Source organism: Gouania willdenowi, chromosome 10, assembly GCF_900634775.1.
Source record: "Gouania willdenowi chromosome 10, fGouWil2.1, whole genome shotgun sequence".
In the NCBI taxonomy this organism is placed as follows: domain Eukaryota; kingdom Metazoa; phylum Chordata; class Actinopteri; order Blenniiformes; family Gobiesocidae; genus Gouania; species Gouania willdenowi.
The window spans coordinates 23,321,419-23,327,418 of NC_041053.1; positions in this window are offsets into that span (position 1 = coordinate 23,321,419).

The window sequence follows — 6,000 nt, forward strand, 5'->3', positions numbered from 1 at the left end:
AGCTATGGCATATTCATTTTTACAAACCAAGCATAGTGTGTGTGATCAAATTACTCAGTAGATCCATTCTGCTTGTTGTTGTTTTGTATAAATGAAGCTGATCAGGTCAGGTAGGATGGTTCCAACAAGCTGTGCAGGTTTTCCTGTGTTTTAATTCATAGTGTCAATAACCTGCAAGTCCAGCCAAACAATTACATTAAATACCCCAAGTGTGATTACCTTTTAAACTAATAATGTTTTTTTCATAACATGCAAGAAAAATTGCAATACAGTGTCAATAACTAACAAATGCTAGGTACCTCTCCAAAATTACTGATTTTATACAAACTTTGGAGAAACAAGTTGCTAAAAATGTCCAAAGTTCTCAATGAAAACTTGAGTTTAACTGCAATTTTATGTATGAAGGTGAAGGGCTGAAGATTGATGCGTTCATGGGTGCTTATAATTTACTGTATATTATTCTTAGTATTCTTCCTCTATCTTTAATCATAGACAGGGGGGATTATATTAAAATATTTTATGTCATTTAGTTTCTGATCACATAGTTATGATTAAGAATGGAATAATATTCACACACATTCAGTTTAACTTTAGACACCAACTTGTGCACGCATACTGGCTAAAGTGCTAATGTCATAGTGACCCGTTAGCAAAGCTCTTTTCAAACATGTCATCTGAAGCTAACATCACCATATTCAGTATTTGATTAGACTTTGACCAGTCAATACGTCACTGATGGTGTCAAACTAATTTAGTTCAGGGGCCAAATATGGACTAGTTTGATCTCAAGTGGACTGCAGATTTTAGGTGGGGGAAAAAAAACAATTTTAACATCTTTGTGCCTTAGTTTTCAATATCAGTTCCTGCAGGATCTTCGCTTCACAACTTCTTGATTATGTAACAAGTTTCTATGTACCAATAATTTGGAGGAATTATAGATTTATGGAAAAAATAGAGTTCTTTCCACAATTGTCAGTTAAAAATGACTGCATTCTAGTCATATAAGCATTGGCAAATTGCAAGCCCCAAAAAATAGTTTAGAGTTTCATTAAAATTGTGAACTTGAGATATCTGCAATTGATCTATTTGCTGAATTACACGATCATTAATGTTTTCTACTGTCTCCTGTGGGCCGAATTGAATGTTCTGAAGGGCCAGATTTGGCATCTGGTCATAAATAGGGTTCAACATAAAATAAACAGAGTTTGACTTCAGTACATTACAGTGACATTGAAATGCATTTACTTGAGAAACACTAGGAAAATATAGGCTGTGTACCACCCAAAAATTTTACATGACAATCATAATGATACAATACGAAATGCAATTTCAAATGTAAAGTTTATTGCACAAAAACATTACATTATAGAAAAACACATTTGAACATTTCTTTTAAATACATTTTCACCTAAAACTTCTTTTCAAAAAATAAGTTGCGCCCTGGAGCAGTAGGCTAAAATACAGTATGACGACCATTCATTCATTCATTTTGTATTTAGTAAAACATGTGTTTGAACTCAACACTAACAGTAGTAGTGAACAGTAAACTAAGTGACCAAAATGGCAGTACATTTAACACTTATATTACAACAAAGTAGTTGGTGATAGATGACAAATAATTGTAAAAACAGGAACAGGAAAAACTTAATCTGAGACATGTTGGCGCCCTCTAGTGGAAGCCATGACGCAGCTGCAGAGTGAACATTTTGCTGCTATAAAACACAAATCATTTAAATGCATTTCCATATAACATGACTCTATAGGTTCACTTAAAAGAACAACATGCCCGTGTACTAGATAAACCTACTCTCCTTTTTTTTTTTTTTTAAATACAGTTTAAAAGAATAAAACACTTCAATAAGGGCCACATTTATTCAACAATATAAATAAACATCTGAATACTATTTAACAAAGCCAAGACCAAACTAGAACCTCACGCTGCAGGAAACAAACTATCGTCTCCTCCTCAGTGGACCTGAGTTAGAGCCAATAGCCTGTGTCTGATGAGCTGGTTCTCCTCCAGCATCCTGGAGATGGTCCTGAGAACCGAGAGCTTGGCCTGATCGACACAACGGAAAGATTCCATTGTAAGTAATGAGGAGGTAAATTAAAAGTAATGCACTCTGTGACTAAACCTGATATGATGACCATAGTTGCACTACTATTTGTTAGCACAAGAGGGCAGTGCTTACATAAAAATAACAAAATAAAGTTAACTTTGTCTAAATCTGTTCTCTTATTTTCAATGAGAGAACAGCCATTTTCTTCTAAACACATTAAATAGGTCATAAATTTATTTTTTAAAACATAAAAAGCCATTCAACCATTTATAATTTAATTGTAGAGCTAGGCTTCAAACAATATTTCCAATTTCTGTGTTCAGGATGCTGCTGAAGCACACCAAACCTAAGCAGCCTCCAGCAGGCGCAATTCGGCCCCGAGCTGAAAACAAACCACGTATTCGGACTCAAGGGAATAAAACATGTCCACTTGTGCCACATTTTCCATGAAATGAGCATGTAATACACCACAATTTAGTTTTTTTTTTGCCTCTAGCGGGCACAGCTTTGACTCTACCCGGGAGGTATAAACATATTCGGACTCGGGCAGAGCAGACCTTTCCGCTGATATCTCGTTTGGCCCGATCTGAACACTTTTGGAAGCACTATCAACGCTGGAGCTACTTTCACAATGCTCTCTCCCATAGACACAGTAAGGAGGCTGTGCCCTTCTCGCGTGTGGGCGTGGTTCCAGCGCCTCTAACTGACACGCCCCCAGAGTCTCAGCAGAGAGAAGTGCTTGTTTTTCCATGATTTTGAGACCCAATTTCATATACTTGCCGATTTTTTTCATCTTTGAAATTTGGCTCAGTGGTCAATGACACACGTTTCTGTGGAGTGACAAACTCATAACATTAATGTATTTTTTCTTTACACGGACTTTAACAAGGAATTTGCTATAGAATAAGATGTGCCTCTGATTATCACAATGTCTGGGTCGAGTCCTCGACTTCAACATTAAAAAAAATACTTGTAGAATTAATAATCTGACTGTTGAATTTTCAATGCAGAACTTTTAATAGTGTTGTTTTTTGCAGTACAATTTAAAATTACAGTATATACACAAAAGACTGAAGTTAGCAAACACTGGTTCTTTATAAAAACTGATATTACCCACAGCTCTTAAACAATCAAGACTTGCATTAAAAGGAAAAATGTAGTAGAAATGTATCACATAAAGTGATTAAAGTATTACTGATACCCAAAAATATGTGCACATTTATTGAAGTACTTTTTAGAATAGAATCCAAGGCGAGCAGCCATGTTCGGCCGGATGTGACGTGAAGTCTTTGATTTTCCTCTTTATTTAGGATGTTGCATTCTTTTTCTCCACATTTTCTATAATATAATTTTCTTTATTCCTACAGATAACACAAGAATATGTCGGAGCTACTTCTGATGTGTCTGGCTAACCCAACACTAAGAGTGTCTACATTTCCCTCTAGAAATGTGAATGTGATGGTCAGTCTATGTTTCAAACTGTATACCGCACCCTGACAGGATCAATAGAAGAAAGGAAAGAATGCTGAACTGAAAAGATTGTTGATTGTTTAATTTCAAACCCAGTAGGTGCTGGATTTAGCTGAGATGGTGTAAACTGGGTGCCTGTGCAGATATACAATATGCCTAACTGTATATTACCATACCTTTTCAGTTTCGTTTGTGGATTTAAGGTTGGATTTTTGAGAAAAGAAGAACACACTTTCCTCAGCAGAACCACAGTCATTGTCAGCACCTGAAAATAACAATATTATAAATAAGTGTGCTTTAAAAGGGCAGAACAGGGCTTTATGTTTAGTGGTTAGCACTTCTGTTTCACCCACAAAAAAAGCCTAGTTTCAATTCTCTGAGTGTTCAGTAAGATTGGGTTCAATTTTAATCCAAGTCGATGTGTCAGAATAATGTAAATAAAAACACACTGGCAGCTTCATTGTTACTGCATTGCCTTACAAGACGTACAGAGGGCATTAACACTCACACATTTACATTCTGCAAGGACATAATAAAGTAGAATGCATGAATTATGGCGCAAGAATGAGTCGAAGAAGCTAAAAAACTCCAACCTAAAAAGTTTCCAAACATTTTACAGAAAACACACAAACAACAAGTTGAGTGTAAACACTAAGAATCTGTGTATCATTCATTCATGTGTTTCTCATTATGTAACAAAAACGAAACAAAAAAAAAAAAAAACACTCATTATTTGATATTTGTTTCCAAAACCAAAATGAAAAAACGGAAAACGCCTTGTTTTTCAAATTCAAGCTCTGGTGTTCGTTTTCCGTTTTCTGTACAGAAGCAAAAGAGCTTGAATTTGAAAAACAAGGCGCTTTCCGTTTTTTCATTTTGGTTTTGGAAACAAATATCAAATAATGAGTTTTTCATGCTTTTGTTACATAATGAAAAACAAATGAACGAATGATACACGGATTTCTAAGGTTTTTACTCATTCTAAAACCTTAAACCAGTGCTTCTCAATTATTTTCTATCAAATAAATTAGATCGCAGCATATGTAGTTTGTCATGTCAAAACATACTGTACATAAGCAATGAACAAATAGTCTGTGTTGCTGTCAGTTACTTCTTCGAATTGTATTTTTGCAGACCTTGTTTCCTTGTTATGCTGCAGGCATTAAACATGACATACCGTCAGGTGTGTGGCACTGGAGAAGAAACGAGTTTTACCGCACTAACGTATCGTGCGGAACGTGTCGAACATGTGGAGTTACATTGTTTTTTCCTATCCTGCCATATCTACATCCTGGTTTTTTGGTCATCTCATCTGTATTAAATGGATTGGCATATCCGACCGGACTTCATCGCCTTTGGTAGTTAACTTTCTTTATTTTTTTGGTTACAATAACATCCACTCTACACAGCACGCGTAAGCTAATGACAAAGTGCCATTACAATAACGTTGCAAAATGGCTCAGCCAGTTGGCTTTGGCCGCTCCGCGCACCTTGAGCACCCGGCCTTCCTTGTCAAGCGACGGGCTTGCTGCGAGCGTGCTCAAGGCCGATGCCCCACGGTCCGTGGAGTTGTGCGGACACCAGCCGGGCTACAGAACGGTTCGGAAACAAAACCCCATTCTGCTCAGGCTGTCTCGCTCTGGCCATCACTCTCTCCGACGTGCCCACCCAGGTACCCAGCACGAAGGCAGTTTCAATGTCTCCGGAGCGCACACATTATCCTCGTCTCAAGGGCAAAGAGAATATATATTGTGTTTCGCGGGCTGAAAAGTTTGGGAACCCCTGCTCTGTGGTCTCTAGTAGAGCACGCCCCCTGCAGTAGTGAATGTGTAATTACACTTTACTCTGGTACAGTAAAAAAAAACAATAAGCATGTTCCCCAGGGTCACACGCCCCACACCAAAAAAAAACAACATTTTTTTCCCTATGTTTTCTACTGCAAATCACACGATGGGTCTTGTTTTCTCGTTCATATTTACTTTAATTCTCACATGGGCCACATTGGATGCTTTGACCAGATTTCACTCCACCCCGTCCTGGAGTTTGACAAGTGACCCATGGCCTCGCCCTTCAGTTTGAAAACCACTGACTTTATATGAGCTTTGTCAGAAACCTTTTAAAACAATTTTACTTTCAAAATAGTGTTAAAATAAGTATGTAGAAATTAAATTTACATTTTCACTCCAGTATTTGTGTTATTATAAAATACAGGCTGGCGCCGCTAGCTAATGCTAGCACCTGTGCTACTGCTAATGCTAGCACCTGTGCTAATGAATGCACCTGTTGCTCCTCCATGCTGTGCTGTCCTGGGTTTTCTGCTCCTCGGCTCTTTCCTCCATTTCACTGCAGTTTCTTCGTCCTCAACCGTCTTCTTCAGTAAAGGGCGAAGGTGGAGTTTGGGGAACTTCACTTTCAAAATGGACCGAGATTTATCCCCTCCACGCTGGTTCCCACGTCCATTAGCCACGTT